This window comes from Terrapene carolina, unplaced genomic scaffold, assembly GCF_002925995.2.
Source record: "Terrapene carolina triunguis isolate 2854851 unplaced genomic scaffold, T_m_triunguis-2.0 Scaffold56, whole genome shotgun sequence".
Taxonomy (NCBI): Eukaryota; Metazoa; Chordata; order Testudines; family Emydidae; genus Terrapene; species Terrapene triunguis.
In genome coordinates, this window is record NW_020664407.1 from 165,722 (window position 1) to 186,398 (window position 20,677).

The window sequence follows — 20,677 nt, forward strand, 5'->3', positions numbered from 1 at the left end:
TTCCATATACGGGATACCTCCATGAGGACCACATGTCTGACTTGCCCATGGACAGCTGCTTGGTGGTCTTAGAAACTTTATCTAAAGAAGGGGCCACAGACAGTTCCTCCAAGACAACAAAATGCAGGAGTGAGTCAATGGCTTCATCAGCCATAGTCTTCTAAACTGTCAACCCACTGCCAAAGTTCTCTGCCCAGTGAGAGAGAATATCGCCTTTGTCTGTGAGCAGCCAGTTACTATCTGCTGTGAGGACAGGGGCTGTACTACTGGATTTGGGGACATACACAGCACAGAGACCTTCATAGAAAGCTTTCATATCATGCTTGTCAGCCGCTTCCTACAGATCTGCAGCCTTCTGCTCCCACCAGTGGTTCTTCATTAGCCTTAATTGCGTTTGCAGTTTATTTTTCACCTGATGGTACCTGGCCTTCTTCATTGCCTATTTCTTGTCATATATGTAGGACTGGCATGTGATATGCATGGTCTTCAGTAGCTGGTCTATCTCAGGGTCGTTCTCATTGAACCAGTCTTGGTGTTTCCACCTTACAAAGCCAAGAACCTTGGATGCCATATTATATATGACATCTCTGAACTTTGGCCAGATTGTCTCAATGTCTGTGGAGTTCTCTGGGACCTCAGCTGATGCAGTCTCCAATGATGATTCCTACTTTGCTTGTGTGCGGAGGTCCTTTATGGCAGAAACATTGATCTTCTTTGGTGGTTTGAGGCATCTTCTGGAGTGCTTTGGTGAGAAGTATGGCAACATGATATTTCTTACAACCCAGTGATCTGATCAGCATTCGGCACCTCTCAAAGAACGAGTGATGTATACGTCTTCAATGTCTTTAGACTGTACAGTTACATAGTCCAGCATGTGCCACTGTTTTGACCTGGGATGAATCAATGTTGTCTTATATTTGTTGGCCTGTTGGAAGACTCTATTGGTAATAATGAGATTGAATTTGGCACACTTGGAGAGAAGTAGTTGGCCTTCCATTGCTGTGGAGTTTAACCTTCCAGTGCCGTGATGTCCTAGCACGCTTTTCCACCTGTCAAAGTCAGCTCCGACATGAGCATTAGAGTCTCCAAGGACATTGAGTTTGTCCTGGTGTGGTACCCCTCTGATGGCCCCGTTGAGATCTTTGTAAAATGCCTCTCATCTGTATGAGTCATTTTTGGCACATAAGTACTGATAATGGTAGCATACTAGTCTCTGGACAAGTTTATGTAGAACACCATAAGTTGATCATTTACTTCCTTGGGGAGTGAGTCAAGCTTGTGGGCAATGTCAGACCATATGGCGAATTCTACTCCCGATTGTCTCGCCCTACCCTTGGCCTTGCCAATCAAGTAGTAACTGTAGACTGCTCCCAGCTCCTCAAGGTGGGACTCATCAGTGAGTCTGATTTCACTGAGAGCAGTCATGTCTATGTTATACCTCTTCAGTGTCGTGGCAGTAAGGACTGTTCTTCACTCTGGTCTCTGGTCACTGTCAAAAAGAGTTCTGACATTCCATGACCCAAAAGTCAGTCTGTGAGAATCTTTGTTTTATTTTGACTGATGAACCGGACCCAACCTTCTCAGGCCCACTATAATGAGACATCTGGAACACTAATTGGAATAGGTGTGGTATGCCAGTATGAGAGAAGGTGCAGGGCACGGTACTACACAAGGGGCAGTGGTACAGATGGAATATCAACACCTTCCACCTATCAGAAAGTGTGTCGCCATATGTCCTGTCCTTTTCCAGGGATACCTGGGCAGGAGGATCCCAAAAGAAAAAAAAAAGGGGGGTGGGGGTGGAATGTTAGGATATATATATTCAGGCCTCTCTGTAAAGGCCTATACTTTAAGAATTTAGGTATATGTTTATCATTTAGCTAGTTATAGAGGTATAAAAGAAAGAAAGAATCAAAATCACTGTCCGCCTGTGTAAGGGCCTTCTCTCACTAGGATAGTCTGAGGCCTGGTTCTTAGGCTAAGGCCTTTGGCTAAGCAGCGGAGGCAGCCATAAGCTGGGAAGTGTATGCTCACATCCTCACATTCCAAACTAGTCACATTGAAATAAGGTGCTATTGGGCTGTTAGGAATACAATCCTGTCCTGATAATGCCTATCACCACCAGAGAAAGATGGTTAAAGAAAACTTAGTTTGATAGCATCCTGTCTGGCAAGAAACCACTTCTCAATAGTTGTGGCTGTGAAACCCTCATTTCTGTATGTTTTATCTTTATGGCCCCCACTTTTCTATTGTTAATCTGTCTGGTTCTCTAATTGTTTCTGTCTGCTGTATAATTAATTTTTCTAGGTGTAAGTTAATTAGGGTAGTGGGATATAATTGGTTAGAGAATTATGTTACAATATGTTAGGATTGGTTAGATAGATTTCAGTAAAATGATTGGTTAAGGTATAGCTGAAAATATTACTATATAAATTAGGGGCAAACAGGAAGTAAGTGGCGATTCGAAAATAAGGAAAAAGGAACTTGGATTTAAGCTTGCTGGAAGTTCACCCCAATAAACATCGAATTGTTTGCACCTTCAGACTCCGGATATTGTTGATATCTGTTCACGTGAGAAGGACCAGGGAAGTGTGAGGGTGAAGGAATAAGCCCTCTAACATTCACTCTGGTCACTGTCAAAAAGGGTTCTGACGTTCCATGACCCTAAAGTCAGTCTGTGAATCTTTGTTTTATTTTGACTGATGAGTTGGAGGAACAGCCAGCAGCTGTAGCCTGACAACTATGGACAGAGCAGGCTGTGTTTAGGGTTTAGTTATATTATTCCTTAAATATCATCCATACACATCTCACAGTGCTTGAGTATTGATAAGTTACAAGCTTTCAGCAGTGATCTCACATGCTACCCTTCATGGATAAATACCATGAAAATGGTGTATTAGGTGTTGTCAGCTTGTTAGGTCTGACACAGGTTGCTTATAAAGAACGGTGAACCCTGTGCTAATTGGCACCAAGGGGCTTCTGTGTTGTGACACCTGTATTTTCAGTTTCTGAGTAAAGTGGGAATGAACGTCAGCAACCTTAACATCATGTTAACACCATTTTGTGTGTGTGTGTGTGTGTTGGAATTTCCCTTGGTTGTTTCGAATGTAAGTAAAGAATGGACACAACTGAAGAAATGAAGCTGATGACATTTTTATTAAGTAAATACTGTCAACTGTAAATGTTTACATTTTTATTCATGAAAGAGAGATGAATACAAATATTTACATGCCAAACATCCTTTTCTGCCAGCCAACAAGGAGTTTAAGCTCTTGTTGGCATCATTCCACAGAGAAAATTGAGCAGGGGAACTTCCTCTAAGAAACCTCTTAATTCTAGTCCACCACCAGTTTCTATAGAGACAGTATCCTCAAAAAAATCATCTTTATTTGTGGCTATAAATAACTTCCACAGTGCAGTGCAGAAGTGGGGTTTAACCATAGATTCCACCATACATAAGTTGGACAATGCTTTAGAAATGAAGCTGTAAATTAAATGCAATGTTAATTGAATCTTGTTAATGAGAATATACGCACTCATGGGAAATGTGAAGGACTGCAAAAGCAATCTGTCCCCTAGTGATGCTGCCTCATTCTGAGATGATTGTACCTACTGCTGACATGGACCTGAGTGTTCTGTGTCGCATGCTTTGGCAACACTGTAATAGCTTCTTTCTATCTTAGGTACTTATATGCTCCCCGTTATCATAGTATTTGAGCACCTCACAGTCTTTTGTGTACTTTTTCCTCATAACATGCTGTAAGGTAGGGATTATTATCCTGTAGAGGAGCGGACTCACCCTTGCGGCGTCTCCTGCTGCTTACTTCCGGGAATTAGCTCTTCCGGCGTCTGGAGCGCCCCCTGCAGGCTGGTGATCCGCCTTACCTGTGGCCCCGTGTCCCTCCCAGGACCCTGGTGCCTGTGTACCTGGGGTGCTGTCCCCTGGCAGTAACCCCTCAGTCTTAGGGTCTCCCCTCCCTGGGGAACCCCCACCCACTATTCCCACCTCACCTCAGTATAAGGCTACTGCCAGTCATCGTCTAGCCCCACGCCCTGGGGCCTGGCTGCTGGGAAGCTCAAGGTACCTAGAGTAAGGCAGGGCTGGGGAAAGGCCACAGGGGCTGGGGAGCTCCAGGCTGGCAACTCCCCAGACTGCAGAGCCTTGTCCAAGGTCCCATAGAGGTACTGGGTTGCAGAGAAAGGCAGCAGGTCCAAAAACCCCTTGCCTGTGATGAGTGGCTTATACTGCAGTCTGCCCCAGGGAGTGGGGGCTAGTTGGTGACTGGCAGTAGCTTATGACTGAGGCGAGGAGGGGATAGGGTGTGAGGGTTCCCTGGGGAGGGGAGATCCTGAGACTGAGGAGTGTACTGCCAGGGGGCAGCACCCCAGATAATGGGGCACCAGAGTCCTGGGAGGGACATGGAGGCCAAGTGGGACACTGGCCTGCAGAGGGTGCTCCAAGGCTGGAAAAGCTAATTCCTGGAGATGACCAGCAGGAGGTGCCGCAGGGGTGAGTCCCACATGCTTACATCCCTACATTGCTCTTAACTCCTTTTGCATATCTGGCAGGTTGGTTTCTATGGCCAAGAGCTAATTGTAGCCTGTTACTGCCTTCTCACTATAGTCTACAATTACAGAGTGAAGAAAAAGCTAAGTAGTTGTAGGTTTTTACTGCTAACAAACTGAAAAAACAAGCTATTTCTATTTATCTATAGGGACATTCAAGCAAACATTGTGGATGTCAGTTTAAAAAAAGTCACAAATGTTTATTTGCAAAAAGTGTCATTTGAGCATCTGCCCGTTAGAATATGTCCATGCTACATGTGAAGGTAGCACAAGTGGGCACACGTGTGCTAGCTTTGGTCTAGCTTGCACAGGTAACAATAGTGCAAATGCAGTAGAATAGGCTTCAGCATGGCATAGCCAACACATTTACACTACTATTGTTAAACAGGCTAGGTAAACTAAAGTGAGCCTGGATATGTCTACCTCTGCTACAATCATGTCTTCGCTTGCCGTGTAGCAATAGCCATAGTATTGCAAGATTGGACATCCCTGTTCTCAGCAGGAGGAGTCTTAGACTCACAAGGCAAGGTCCCACGAGTGGTCTATATGGTTGCTAGTCCCTTTCAAACCTTATAAAGCTACAGGGGTAAATAAATATTGCGCTGGTAGAAAAATAAACATTTCATGAAAAAATTTGGATGTTTAAAGTGATTTTCATTCCACAGATTTTGAAAAGGAACAATTTTTATTTACTTGGTTTTTTTAGATAGTTTTCCTTTCCCCTCTTATTCTCCTCTTCCCCTGCTGCAATTTTTTTTTTCATGTCACCCCTTTTATCACTTTGCCTTTTAAAAAGTGTGGGGGAGAAATGGAAGGAAAACTTATGAATTTTTCATTTTCCAGTTTTTTTGAAGAAGAAACAAAAAAAGAAAAACCTGAAACCAGTTTTTGCACTAACATTTCCAATTGTGAAAAATGGCCATTTTTGACCCCTCCCCAAAATCAAACCATTTTGACCAGCTCTAACAAAAGTACAGTCCACCATAGACTGTTACAGATCTCAAAGAAGCATAGGGAGATCAAACACACTGAAGTCATGATTTAATTCTAATGTACCAAAAAAAAGTCTTATCATCCATGCCTTTCCAGGCAGGCAATTTAGTAAAGACATCATGAGATTAGAAATACTAGTCCAAAAATAACCTGTCACTGTATGAGTTGTAATCTTAATTTACTGCTGCAAACCCGGCATGAATTTCACATGATTCAATAACATTCTATTATTTCCAGGAGCTGTAGAGTGAACCTATATCAATTTCCCAATGCTAAACATATCAGGCTATGACAACCATTTCTATCCTTATGAATTAAATTATTTAAAATGTCATACTTTGGATGTACTTAGAAATATTCCTGCTACCAGCCATCCACAGCACACCACAGTAATGACTTCGGTTTTATGTAACATCTGAAGGCAGACAAGCTGGAAGCATGTATATAAAACATGTCTGAGGTTTCTCTTACGTATTTCAGTCAATTGATCATACATACATTTTTTCCCCCCACATTTGGAGTTATTTTCCTTAAAGTTCCTCCATCCGTAGTAAACCACAAAAGAAACTGATTTTCTAGATATGCAATTGCTAATGAATTCCCATCACTTGAAATTCCTGTCACAAATATACCACACAGAGGAAGTATTTTTCCCCTCATAAACTTCACTCCCATTAGACAGCATGTTATACATTGACTACAGAATAGGAGGAGACACTCCTATCTCCACCAACCTTTCCCTGATTAAGGGAAACAATTTAATTACCTATCTAAATTGCTAATGTGCTTCACTTGAAATACAGTTCTCATTCACAGACCGTACCTTCGCCTCCCTGCCTTGCTTCGATAATGTACTTTACTACACATAACTTTATATTTCTTTGTTTATAAATTATGTACAAATTACCTTCTACTGCCCCATAAATTGGGAAATAAAGCATTTTTCACAGTAAACTCAGTCTCTGTCCCTAAATACCTTTTATATTTCCCTAAAACCACAAAAGGGGCAATTCCCAAAGGCAGGGCCTTTAATTGTGGGAGCCCTGCTGCTGCTGGTTCTAGCATGTTCTCTCCTAGGAACTGCTAACAAGATCATCTGAGATAAATATAATGGTCACAATGGGGAATTGAACAAGAGCTGGTGTCTCAGCTAATTGGGCTGTAGGCCATTTAAGGCCTTTAACAGTATCACAAATGACTTGAATTGCACCTTGACATGAACAGGAACCCAGTGCGGAGATTTGAACATAGATGTTAATGTATATGCGTTTTCTGTCTCTCTCCCCCCCGCAGCTCAAAGTGAGCACTAGCTGGAGTTTCTGGGTAGTCACTATAGTGAAATGAAATAATTTTGCTTGGAATCGACAAAGGTGTAGATGACATTACAAGGACCCCAATTAGACAGGAATGGCCAACCAGAGCTGATGAGAAGCACTACAAAGTATTGCTTTTACCTGAAAAACTAGCAGCAGCAACAAATCAAATAAAGATCTTGAGTATGCAAGTCATCTTGACAAGATGTGAGCATAGCTTTCCCCAACTTTTAAGCTTCCCTTCCATTTTATATGGGTTGTGGCCCAACCAGTTCACTTATACCCAGATGCTGATCTCAATTTACAGAGGCCACACCTAGTGGCTTGCCACACCTATTGTCTAACATCTCCATATATAAAGTATGCAGCTAAGACTTGAGGGAAAAATGACTAAGGCTATGTCTACACTACAGAATTAGGTCGGATTTATAGAAGCCGGTTTTATAGAAACCGGTTGTATGCAGCCGATTGTGTGTGTCCCCACCTAAAATGCTCTAAGTGCATGAAGTCGGCGGACCGCGTCCACAGTACCGAGGCTAGCGTCGACTTCCGGCGCATTGCACTATGGTACCTATCCCACAGTTCCCGGAGCCTCCGGCGCCCATTGGAATTATGGGTTGAGATCGCAATGCCCGGATGATGCAAAGCAGTGCCGCGAGGGGTTCTGGGTACATTGCGTCAGGCCCCTCCCCCGCCGTCACAGCAACGGCAGACAATAGATTCGCGCCTTTTTACCTGGGTTACCTGTGCAGACAACATACCACGCCAAGCATTGAGCCCGCTCAGCTCAGCTCACCGTCACCATATGTCTTCCGGGTGCCGGCAAACGTGGGACTGCATTGCTAAACAGCAGCAGCAGCTTACTGCCTTTTGGCGGTAGAAGGTGCAGCATGACTGGTAGCCTTCATTGGCGATCTGGGTGCAGGCAGCCGTGGGGCTGGCAGCCGTAGGGCTGCATTGCACCAGCCCCTTGCCTTTTGGTAGAAGATGGTATATTACGACTGGTAACCGTCGTCATCGTACTGCAGTGGCTGTCGATCATGGGCACCCGGGCAGACAATGATGGTTATCAGTCGTAGTATGCTATTTTCTGCCAAGTGCCCAATATTGTCTGCTAAGCACCCAGAAGAGGCCGAGGGCTATCTGGGTGCTGGCAGACATGGGGCTGGCAGCCGTGGGGCTGCATTGCACCAGCCCCCTTGCCTTGATGATGATGGTTATCAGATGTAGTATGCGCAGGATGGGGCAACATTGCTACACAGCAGCAACCCCTTGCCTTTTGGGCAGTAGATAGTATATTACGACTGGTATCCATCGTTGTCATACTGCAGTGGGTATCAGATTGTGCAGTAGACCTGAAGGCTAACTGCCAAGCGCCCAGTATTTGCTGCCAAGCACCCAGAAAATGCCAAGGGCTATCAGTCATGCTGCACCGTCGTCTTAAGATGTAAAAAATAGATTTATTCTGTATTCATTTGCTTCCCCCCCTTCCTCCTGCTAAACTCAGGCTTTTGAGTTCAATCTTTGGGGGGGGGCATTCTGTGTGACAGTTGTTTGTGTTTCTCCCTGATGCAAAGCCACCTTTCTTGATTTTAATTCCCTGTACCTGTATGCCATGTCGTCACTCGCCCCTCCCTCCCTCCCTCTCTCCCTCCCTCCCTTCTTCCCCTGGTCCGTCAGATACTACTTTCGCGCCTTTTTTCAGACCAGTCGCCATAGCCAGCACTGGGATCATGGAGCCCGCTCAGATCACAGCGGCAATTATGAGCACTATGAACACCACGCGCATTGTCCTGGAAAACATGCAGAGCCTCCTGGACATGCCAAAGCCAAACCAGGACCAGCTGAGGAGGAGGCGATTGCAGCGCGGCGACGATAGTGATGAGGAAATTGACATGGACCTCTCACAAGGCACAGGCCCCAGCAATGTGGAAATCCTGGTGTTACTGGGGCAGGTTCATGCCGTGGACCGCCGATTCTGGGCCCGGGAAACAAGCACAGAGTGGTGGGACCGCATCGTGTTGCAGGTCTGGGACGATGCCCAGTGGCTGCGAAACTTTCGCATGCGTAAGGGCACTTTCATGGAACTTTGTGACTTGCTTTCCCCTGCCCTGAAGCGCCAGAATACCAGGATGAGAGCAGCCCTCACAGTGGAGAAGCGAGTGGCGATAGCCCTGTGGAAGCTTGCAACGCCAGACAGCTACCGGTCAGTTGGGAATCAATTTGGAGTGGGCAAATCTACTGTGGGGGCTGCTGTGATCCAAGTTGCCAGGGCAATGAGAGACCTGGTGATATCAAGGGTAGTGACTCTGGGAAACGTGCAGACCATAGTGGATGGCTTTGCTGCAATGGGATTCCCAAACTGTGGTGGGGCGATAGACGGAACCCATATCCCTATCTTGGCACCGGCGCACCAAGCCACCGACTACATAAACCGCAAGGGGTACTTTTCAATGCTGCTGCAAGCCCTGGTGGATCACAAGGGACGTTTCACCGACATCAACGTGGGCTGGCCGGGAAGAGTACATGATGCTCGCGTCTTCAGGCAGTCTCTTCTGTTTCGAAAGCTGGAGGAAGGAACTTTCTTCCCAGACCAGAAAATAACCATTGGGGATGTTGAAATGCCTATCGTGATCCTTGGGGACCCAGCCTACCCCTTAATGCCATGGCTCATGAAGCCATACACAGGCAGCCTGGACAGCAGTCAGGACCTGTTCAACTACAGGCTGAGCAAGTGCCGAATGGTGGTGGAATGTGCATTTGGCCGTTTAAAAGCGCGCTGGCGCAGCTTACTGACTCGCTCAGACCTTAACGAAAAGAATCTCCCCATTGTTATTGCTACTTGCTGTGCGCTCCACAATATATGTGAAAGTAAGGGGGAGACATTTATGGCGGGGTGGGAGGTTGAGGCAAATCGCCTGGCCGCTGATTACGCGCAGCCAGACACCAGGGCGGTTAGAGGAGCACAGCAGGGCGCGGTGCGCATCAGAGAAGCGTTGAAAACCAGTTTTGTGACTGGCCAGGCTATGGAGTGAAACTTCTGTTTGTTGCTCCTTGATGAACCCTCTGCCCCTCCCCCACCACCCTGTTAACTCTACTTCCCTGCAAACCAACCACCCCACCCTCCCCTACTACCCTCCCCCCTTCGAGCACCACTTGCAGAGGCAATAAAGTCATTGTTGCTTCACATTCATGCATTCTTTATTAATTCAGCACACAACTAGGGGGATAATTGGAAAGGTAGCCCGGGATGGGTGGGGGAGGAGGGAAGGAAAAGGACACACTCCAATTTAAAACTTTAAAACTTATTGCTATGGAAATCATCTAGGGTGGAGTGAGTGGGTGGCCGAAGGCCCCCCCACCGTGTTCTTGGGCGTCTGGGTGAGGAGGCAATGGAACTTGGGGAGGATGGCTGCTGGTTACAGAGGGGCTGTAGCGGCGGTCTCTGCTCCTGCTGCCTTTCCTGCAGCTCAACCATACGCAGGAGCATATCACTTTGATGCTCCAGCAGCCGGAGCATCGACTCTTGCTTTCTGATTACAAGTTGACGCCACCTCTCCTCTTCAGCCCGCGTTTCAGCACGCAACTTCTCATCTTCAGCACGCCACCTCTCCTCTCGCTCATATTGGGCTTTTTTAAAATCAGTCATTGACTGCCTCCACGCATTCAGCTGTGCTCTGTCAGCGTGGGAGGCAGTCTGAAGTTCAGTAAACATTTCGTCACGCGTCCTTCGCTTCCTTCTTCGAATATTCACTAGCCTCTGCGAAGGAGTAAGATTTGCAGCTGGTGGAGAAGGGAGAGGTTGTTAAAAAAGATACATTTTAGAGAACAATGGGTAGACTCTTTCACGTTAGATTTTGCTGTTCACAACATCACACAGCCCATGTGCTTTCGTTACAAGGTCGCATTTTTCCTCTTATATTGAGAGTCTCCTGGTTTGGTGTGAGAGATCACTCACGCAGTGCCAGGACACAGATTTCAGCTTGCAGGCAGCCATGGTAAGACATATAGTCTTTGGGCTTTTTTAACCTTCTTAACATGTGGGGATGGTTTCAAACAGTTCTGCCCTCATTTCCCATACCAAGCACCCGTGCCATTTAAAATGGGTTTGCAATGTAAAAGGAGGGGCTGCGATTTCAGGTTTAACATGCAGCACAAACCCAACTAACTCCCCTCCCCCTCACACCCAATTCTCTGGGATGGTCACTTCACCCCTCCCCCCCACCGCGTGGTTAACAGCGGGGTATATTTCTGTTCAGCAGAGCAGGAAGGGGCACCTCTGAATGTCCCCTTAATAAAATTGCCCCATTTCAACCAGGTGACCGTGAATGATATCACTCTCCTGAGGATAACAAAGAGCGATAAGGAATGGATGTTGTCTGCATGCCAGCAAACACCGGGACCATACGCTGCCATGCTTTGTTATGCAATGATTCCAGACTACGTGCTACTGGCCTGGCGTGGTAAAGTGTCCTACCATGGCGGACGGGATAAGGCAGCCCTCCCCAGAAACCTTTTGCAAAGGCTTTGGGATTACATGAAGGAGAGCTTTCTGGAGATGTCCCTGGAGGATTTCCGCTCCATCCCCATACACGTTAACAGACTTTTCCAGTAGCTGTACTGGCCGCGATTGCCAGGGCAGATTAATCATTAATCATTAAACACGCTTGTTTTTAAACCATGTGTAATATTTACAAAGGTACACTCACCAGAGGTCCCCTGTGTGCCCTCAGGGTCTTGGGTCAGTTCGGGGGTTACTGTTTCCAGGTCCAGGGTGACAAACATATCCTGGCTGTTGGGGTAACTGGTTTCTCCGCTTCCTTGCTGCTGTGAGCTATCTATGTTCTCTCCATCCTCATCTTCCTCGTCCGCCGAACCCGCTTCCCCGTTTGCAGAGAGGGACTCATAGAACACGCTTGGGCTAGTGGTGGCTGCACCCCCTAGAATGGCATGCAGCTCCGCGTAGTAGCGGCATGTTTGCGGCTCTGCCCCGGACCTTCCGTTTGCGTCTCTGACTTTGTGGTAGGCTTGCCTTAGCTCCTTAATTTTCACGCGGCACTGCCGCGCGTCCCTGTTATGGCCTCTGTCCTTCATGGCCTTGGAGATCTTTTCTAATGTTTTGCCGTTTCTTTTACTGTTTCGGAGTTCGGCGAGCACTGCTTCATCTCCCCAGATGGCGATCAGATCCTGTACCTCCCGTTCGGTCCAGGCTGGAGCTCTTCTGCGATCCTGGGACTGGGACTGGGACTCCATCATGGTTACCTGTGCTGATGAGCTCTGCATGGTCACCTGTGCTCTCCACGCTGAGCAAACAGGAAATGAAATTCAAACGTTCGCGGGGCTTTTCCTGTCTACCTGGCCAGTGCATCTGAGATGAGAGTGCTGTCCAGAGCGGTCACAATGAAGCACTGTGGGATAGCTCCCGGAGGCCAGTAATGTCGAATTCCGTCCACACTAACCCAATTCCGACCCCCTAAGGTCGATTTTATCGCTAATCCCCTTGTCGAGGTGGTGTTAGGAAACCGGTTTAAAGGGCCCTTTAAGTCGACAGAAAGGGCTTCGTAGTGTAAACGTGTCCAGGCTTAAGTCGATTTAACGCGGCTAAAGTCGACCTAAACTCGTAGTGTAGACCAGGCCTAATACTCCACACAGTGTCAGAAGACTTCTTTAAAAACTAGGCATGCAAGCAATGTCAACCATGTAGATTCTCTGATCATGCATATTTGTGTGGGCAAGTAACTGATAAAGTCTTTTGAAAATACAGAACCATCTTAGTTACCCATAGTTTTATGTATCCACTACACAGATTAGTTTGGCAAAATAGTTTATCTCTAGATAGCTCAAGGTATTGATAATGAGTGTTAGGTCCTTTTTAACTTCTGAGTTACTGATTCAAATCCATCCTAAGTCTACAATCACTGATGTCACTACCCAATATGAAATGAGTTGTAGTCTTGGTTCAGTTGCTTGATTTACACCACAAAAAATATTTTAATGTTAGCACAGATTGACATAATTTTTGACACTTTCAGAGGAGAAGCAAAGAACTATATTGCTCATTGTTCATGGCTGCAGTATGCTGGTAGGAAAGCATTCATTATACTACCCACAGTATCCTTATTCTGTGGGAAAATAATTAAATTTCCAGTGTTGTTAATCCAGTGCCTTTCAGAAGCATTAAATTAAGTTTTAATTAAGGATGTATCTGCAATCATTTGACTTTCTTTGTTTACTACTCTGTTAAACTACTTTGTTTACAGGAAGTGCATGGAAAGGAAATTCAGCATCTGAAGGAGGACAAGGAATTTATGGTTATATTTTGAGTGATCAGAGAACAATTTTGCAGTGGTATAAAATGCTTTTTGTTACACCTGTTTTTGTTCTTTTTATAGAAGTTGTTCCATTATTTTTCCACTTATTCAAAACTTACAAAGGTTTCACTTACAATATGAAAAAAGACATTGTTCATAATATCTCAAAAGTAGTAAAATTTTATAACCAAATGTAAATCAGTTTATACAATTTATTATCATGTCACTTATGTAAAATAACATTACACTTTCCATTTAGAGGGTGAGATTTTCTAAAGTGCTCAGCACTCGCCTATCTCTGTTCCCATTGTTCTTATTTATTTGTGTCCCCCAAGGAGATGACATAGATTTCTGGGACTCTGTCTGCTGGCAGCTCAGGGAGAGGCACACTGTCCCTGGTAGGGAGTGGGAGCCAAGGCAGACTCAGAGTCCGCCCAGCAACCAATAGGACAGGCCCTCCCAGGGAGAAGCCATTTTGTAGTCAGTCTGGAGCCAGCCAGGAAAAGGGCAGGACTGGCTGTGTGGGGAGCTGGTGAGTCCCAGGCCTGCATGCAGAGTTCCCCCTGAGAACAGGCCTCTAGGGACCTGACAGCAGATCCCTCAGCTGGGTTTTTCCTCCCCACTGATTCCCAATTTGTAGCGTTTGCTGGGAAATTTCCCCAGCCAGACTGAGTTTGCACTCCAGCTCCCTAGGTGAGACCAGTCACCACATAGTCAGCTCTGCTCTGTCTGCTAGTCCAGGGAAGCTGCCTGCGGAGTGTGTGACTGGAGACTGGGCTAGGAGGCTACAGTTTGGATGTTAGTGTAGTTGTATAACCTACACCTTGAGCCCTGCACCCCTTTGTGGTGAGGGGAAATCCAGGGACTGATGCTGCCTGATTCCTGACTGAGGAGGATCCCTGCCAGTGGACAGCAGCCCCTCTGCAGTGACTGAGGAGTCCAGCGTCATCTTCGAACTTGAGGATCATTCATGGAGTTTGTGAGTGCACCATCTTTTAGTTAGTTAGTCAGGGAATTTGTTTTGGGGACCCCCTACTCCCTGAACTGTGTCCTCAAGCCAGGGAGTGAGGGTTTGAGGATTTTATAACCTGCTGCATATTACACCTGTGGAGGGATTTACCACCTCCTCCCACTTGTGAGTCCTTTGGGCTGTACTGAACCCAGTCAGCCACACTGCTAAAACGCTGCAGAGGAGAATTTTGTGGTTATAGGTCATCAAGGGCCCCAGCAAAGTATGCATACCAACGGGACACTAATTTTACATTTGCTACATCAAGTCACGGGTATTTTCAGTGTGGGCACCGGTGACCCTAAAAATAGTGGTTCATCCTGTTATGTTGTATTTGTCTCCTGTTTAATATAATTATTGCGTTGAATATATTTTTATGTGTTTGTGTTGTTTCTTGGAAGTCTCCAACGATCTGGCAAGTAAGTGGGGATTACTCTTTAGTTAGAATTTTCCGCCCAAGCTGCCCTGGTGACCCTGCCAGGAAGGAGCAAGGGGGGTGGAGGCACCGCCAAATAATTTCATAGGAAAAAAAGAAAGAAGATACACCCTGCTGAGTGGGTGGCAGGATCCAAAAGAACCCAGACCTGTCCATCAAAACCTGTAAGCGGATTGGCATTAAAGGAGGTAACCAGGTGGAGAGGGGCACTACAGTTATATTGCAGGAGCACCTAAAAACTCCAATTTCATTGTGCCAGGCACTGAAGAAACATATAAAAAGACAGACCCTACCCTGAAGAGTTTACAATGTAAGTAAAACTTCCATTGCCTTCAATGGAGCAGAATTAGGCCAATACTGAGTGCTTTAGAAAATCCCATCCTGGATATCTTGCATTCTATAAGGGCTTGGTTCAAAGACTGGAAAGACTGCCATTGACTTCAATGGGCTTTAGGGTAGGCCCATAACCATTCCATCAGGTGACAATGCTGACCAAGTGATTTTCAACAGTTTTCCTATTCAGAGACTCCACATCAGCCTCTCCGTTAATTCTCTCTTTTGTGGGCCTTGGATCTAGCTGTTACATAAATTGATTCATCAATAGACGTGATGGATAGAACAGTCTTCAAATATGTGTAAGCAGCATCTGAATGAACTGTCCCTGGACAGCTAGTTGGGGAGGGACTTCAGGAGCAAACTGTATTTACATGAACACCAGGGCTGGCGCAACCCATTAGGCGCCCTAGGCAACCGCCTAGGGCGCTACAATTTGGGGGGCGGCGACCACGGCGGTTTTTTGGGGGCGGGACCTTCTGCCGCCGGGGGGGGGGGGGTGGCATTTCGGGGCGGGACCTTCCGCCGCCTAGGGCGGCAGAAAAGCTGGCGTGCTCCTGATGAACACACTTACTCTGCGGAGGAATCTAGCAGACAGGAGCTATGTAGTGATCAAATTTGGCTGGTGTTGGGTTACAAATCACTGTAGTACTGAATGCAGGGGTAGTGAAATGTTATCAGTGTTGTTGTCTTTATTGTCTGAGTAAACGGGTGCAGAACTTTGCTTAACCCAGGGGTCGGCAACCTTTCAGAAGTGGTGTGCCGAGTCTTCATTTATTCACCCTAATTTAAGGTTTCGTGTGCCAGTAATACATTTTAACGTTTTTAGACGGTCTCTTTCTATAAGTCTATAATATATAACTAAACTATTGTATGTAAAATAAGGTTTTTTAAATGTTTAAGAAGCTTCATTTAAAATTAAATTAAAATGCAGAGCCCCCCGGACCGGTGGCCAGGCCCAGGCAGTGTGAATGCCACTGAAAATCAGCTCCTGTGCCCCCTTTGGCACGCGTGCCATAGGTTGCCTATCCCTGGCTTAACCTGTCCCAAATGAAGGGGTCACCCTCAGCTGAAAGGACCTCAAATGCCAGACCCCTGTGAAGGAGGGGGAGGCAGGGGCAGATAGGGGTCCCAGCCAGGAGGTGTGGGCTTTCCCTAAGGATCCCTGGTCTGGTTTAACTTGTTCCTCCTCACTGTTCATAGATAGAGCTAACTGGGCTCCATTAGGAGCCTTTTGTTATTTTAAGTGCTTAAAAGAGCTGACAATCACTTGTGGTGGGACTGTATCTCTGCCCAACCTCAGAGCTGAAAATCACTAGAGCTGGGTAGAACCTGGAGACTGACCTGCAGAGGTCACAGCAGAGAGGCAGGTGGCAGAAGGTGACCAGCGAGTGGAACGGCAGCTGGCAAGGCCGCCATCAGAGTGGAATGAGCAGGTGGCAGGTTGGCCAGAGGAGCGGAATGAGCGGCAGGCAGGACGGCCAGCGGAGAGGAACCGCGGCTGGAGGGACAGCCAGCCAGAGTGAGTGCTCAGATGGCAGAGCAAGCAAGCTGACTTCTTCCCTGGGTGGGAGGTGAACTCACACAGATGTACCTCTGAACCCTGGGTCCTCACTGACCAAGCATAACCACTGTGAGTGGGGTCTGGTGAGGGAGCAGAGAGGGGCCCAGAAAAGGAACTTTTGGTTGTAGAACTCAAGAACATGAGGCAAAAAACACTGTCCCATGCACTCTGCTCAGTTTTATGATTATGAATCCTGCTTGTGGCATTTTCCCTAATTAATGTCAGGAGACTTCCCTCCTTTCATTAAAAGTTTCTTTTCTACACTCAGACTCTTTGCTTGCGAGTGGGGAAGTATTGCCTCTCAGAGGCGCCCAGGAGTGGTGTGTAATTTTCCCAGGTTATTGGGTGGGGGCTCGAGTTGGTTCTGTGTTGTATTGTTGAAAAGGAACAACTAGATATTGAACCTGGCCCTGGTTGCTGCCAGTTCTATCTGGCAGAAGGGTTACATATGTAAAAGGTTGTTATAAAGAAGACAGTGATCGATTGTTCTCCATGGCCACTGACTGTAGGACAATAAGTACTCTGCTTAATTTATAGCAAGGGAGATTTAAGTTAGACATTAAGAAAAACTTTCTAACTATAAGGATCGTTAAGCACTGGAAAAGGTTACCTACTGAAGTTGCAGAATCCCTGTTATTGGAGGTTTTTAGAGACAGGTTAGACAAACGTGTCAGGGATGGTCTAGGAGGTTTACTAGATCCAGCCTCAACATGGGGAGGACGGACTAAATTAACTCTTTAGGTCCCGTCTATTCTATGAGTCTATAAGTGCTGAGCTGCCATAATGCCAATCAAATAGGAGGTGCAGATGCACCACACTGCTGAAGATTAGAAGTCTCTCTGGTATAATTGTAGATGATGAATATATTGTTTTTACGCTAATGAAACAGCTTAGTCAATTCCACCCATCCTTACAATTATATAGATGAATATTAAATTAAGATTGTTATAGGTTCAATAAATAGATAAAGCAGAATTGGTGCCTATTAAATGGGAAACTATTCTAAATTATCCAATTGTAAAGGCAATACCATGATAAATAGGTGTTTCATCGCAGCTAAGTATCAATTTGGAAGAGCGTAGTGCCCTAAGTGAAGACGATGGCCTTCATCCAGCTGATCAGTAAGGGCCTGATCCAAAGTCCATTGAGCTCAATGGGAGCTTTTCCATTGAATTCAATGGGCTATGGATTGGGCCTCAATTGCACTGAAATTCTCTGTACGTCATTATTTCTCTTATAAACTGTGAAAATAAAACAGTGAAGAAAAAAATTAAGTAATTTTCTTATTGTGTGTTGAACAGATGCTCTGCCCATTGCCATGGATACAGTGCTCTTTTTGCAGTTCTGGTCTTTTCCTAAATATTGAGACAGTCCAGTAACCAACAGGAAAGCAGGACTTAATTCTCAATATTCCCCTAGATTTATAATTGACAGCAATCCTATATTGGCACCTGGAGTGTATTTTTAAAAAGTCAGAAAAACTTGTCAGTTATTGTTTGGGTTTCAAATAAATCCGGTACCATCCTAGTCGCATTACAAAGGCTTTGCAAATATAGTTCAGATTTTCAAATTTTAAGTGAGAGCAGTAGTGTTTTGGCCTGGCTCAAATTGCCAGACCTCACTTCACCCCAGAACAGAAACAGTTTTGGAACAACTGTTATGGAGAAATTACACACTATCCTTTACCAGCTGAAATCCAACATTAATACTAATCCAAAGCATTAACATACTGCTTTCATTGTCACTGGAAAACTTGGAATTGATTTACAGTCCCTGTATATTTAAACCAGAGTTTGGGTGGGGACGCATCAACAAGCTGTTGCTGGAGTAGGAGGTATACTGTTAAAGCTCTGCAGCGCCAATGACTTTTCCCTTTTTTTTTTTTAATTGCATTTGTCACTGTGGTTTCTGGAGCATAGTAGTCAGGATTTAAGCTCTGGAAATGGGTGCAGCCTAATTATGTCTAAAGATGAAGCTGAAAGTGAGAACAGTATTCAAGATAAACTTCCTGTCATTAAAGCTACAGTGCAGCAGTCAGCCTTCTTTTCATGATCCCACAAAGGATTCCAGAAATGTACTAATATTATCAATGATGAAGAGTTAATTGATGCAACACTGTTATCCTTGCAAGACACTTCTATTTCAATGAAAGTAGAGCGTCAGGATATGAACAAGAAGGCTGATATAGAAACAAAGGCCTCCTTGTGTGCCTTGCCTTCAAGAAATATGGCACAGTACTTTCAAAGACACTGTAACCACAGACATAAAGGGACAAAATCTGCCACATTTATGCAGATAGAGTAGTATCTTACACCTTAAGTAGTTCCATTGACTTGAATGGGATGATCCATGGAGTAAACTGCAATTCAGGGTGAGTAAGTGCATCTAATCTGGCCCTTAAATTCCCATAAAATAAATTAAAACTTAAGGATAACCAATGTTGTTATAGAAGCATTACGGAGTTTAGTTATACACGCTTCTGGGCTGCCTTTAAAAAAAAAAAAAAAAAACCTGTCTGCCCTTAGCTGTAGGTTCCAGTAGTTAATGAGATCTATTAACTTTTTATTTTACTTCTACTATAAAGTTGTGCTCTTTAGGATGTATGAAACAATTTCTAGATATTTGAGATCTGTTGAAAATATACACATTTCCAATTTTCTAAGAAATATAGAGCAACACTTCAAAAAATAAACAAAATGTAGTAGAGTAGCTAGTACAAATCTACCATCTTAAGGGTGGTAAAAATGCCTGAGGCATTGCAGGGACCAAGAGCTACTAAGATTAACACTCTCTACTAATTGAAACTGGAGGTTTCTTAACTTCAAACTAGGATTATATGATCCACTATCAATCAAGAAGTTTAGCTAGCCAGGAACCAATAATGTCTTGTCTTCTATGAGAGTATAAAAACATTGTCCAGAACCTGCTTGCTTTCTAAGTACTTCTAGGTCTCAGTTCTAGGGAAAAGAGATTACATTCCATTGAGGTGCCCAGGTAAATATTAGTCTGTAAATGTAACAACTTGCATAATGTGTAACAAAAAGTACGATCAGTTGTGGTGTTGCGTTTTGTCCTCTCAGTTTATGTGACTATAGAAACTTCCCCTCCCTGCAATCATAAAAAGACACCTAATTGTTGGGCGTTGGCTGTTCTCCCCTGCCCACTTTTGGAGAGGGGGGGGGGGGAATAAAGCCTCAAAAGCCACTCTCTGTAAACTTCCAGCTGAAGCCATAGTTTTCTTGTACCGTAAACAAGAAAAATGAAAACTAAAACTAAAATATTTGTTCCTTCTTCCTCTACAGGAGGACTCATTTCCCCCTTTTAAAGTGACTAAAGGAATTAAACCAATATTGCTGCATGAAGATGATTATCAGAAGCACTACCTCCAGCAAATTGCACGGCAGAGCACTTTAAAGGTACCACTCCTTTTTGTTTTGTTTTTTTAGTCCTGGAACACTATGCAGCTCTGTGGGGGAAACGCAGGGAAATGTCACTGCCAGAAAATTTGTAAGGATGATAGAACAGAGAGGGGCAACACACAGTACTAAAAATAGTAAAGCTTAGAAAGCTATTCATACAAGGCAATAATAAAATACCCAGTAGAGCCACAAAATTACCATCTAAAAAAAGAGCATTTGGAAGGACTTTAATAGAAAATTGCAGATTAAAAAGTTATTCTCTAGTCTTCACAATTCTATTAGCTACTGTCTAGAATAATGATGATTCCGTCAGCCCACAAGACATCGACTGTTATTTGCTTACATCCTATTATTCAAACAAGATACTTAGGAAAGCCACAAAAGTTGTGTATATGTTGCTTCAGGGATTTGTTGTACCTTGATTACACTAATTTTTTTAAGAGGAATCTGTGAAGATTAGTGAGAAAGTAGACCTACCTCAGGCCTTGATCCTGCATGCAGTTATGCATGTGCTTAACTTTAAGCTTATGCATAGTCAGTGACTTCACTGGGACTGCTCAGATGAGTAGAGTTAAGCACATGCATAAGTGTTTGCAGGTAGTCAGGACATGTTGTTTAACAAGAGGTTCATTTAAGCAGGTCCTTAATGTGGGGTCAAGGAGATGCAAGCAGCCCTCCTCTCCTTCCTATAATGCTAAAATTACATTCTGGCTAGATGGATCTAGCTATTTTG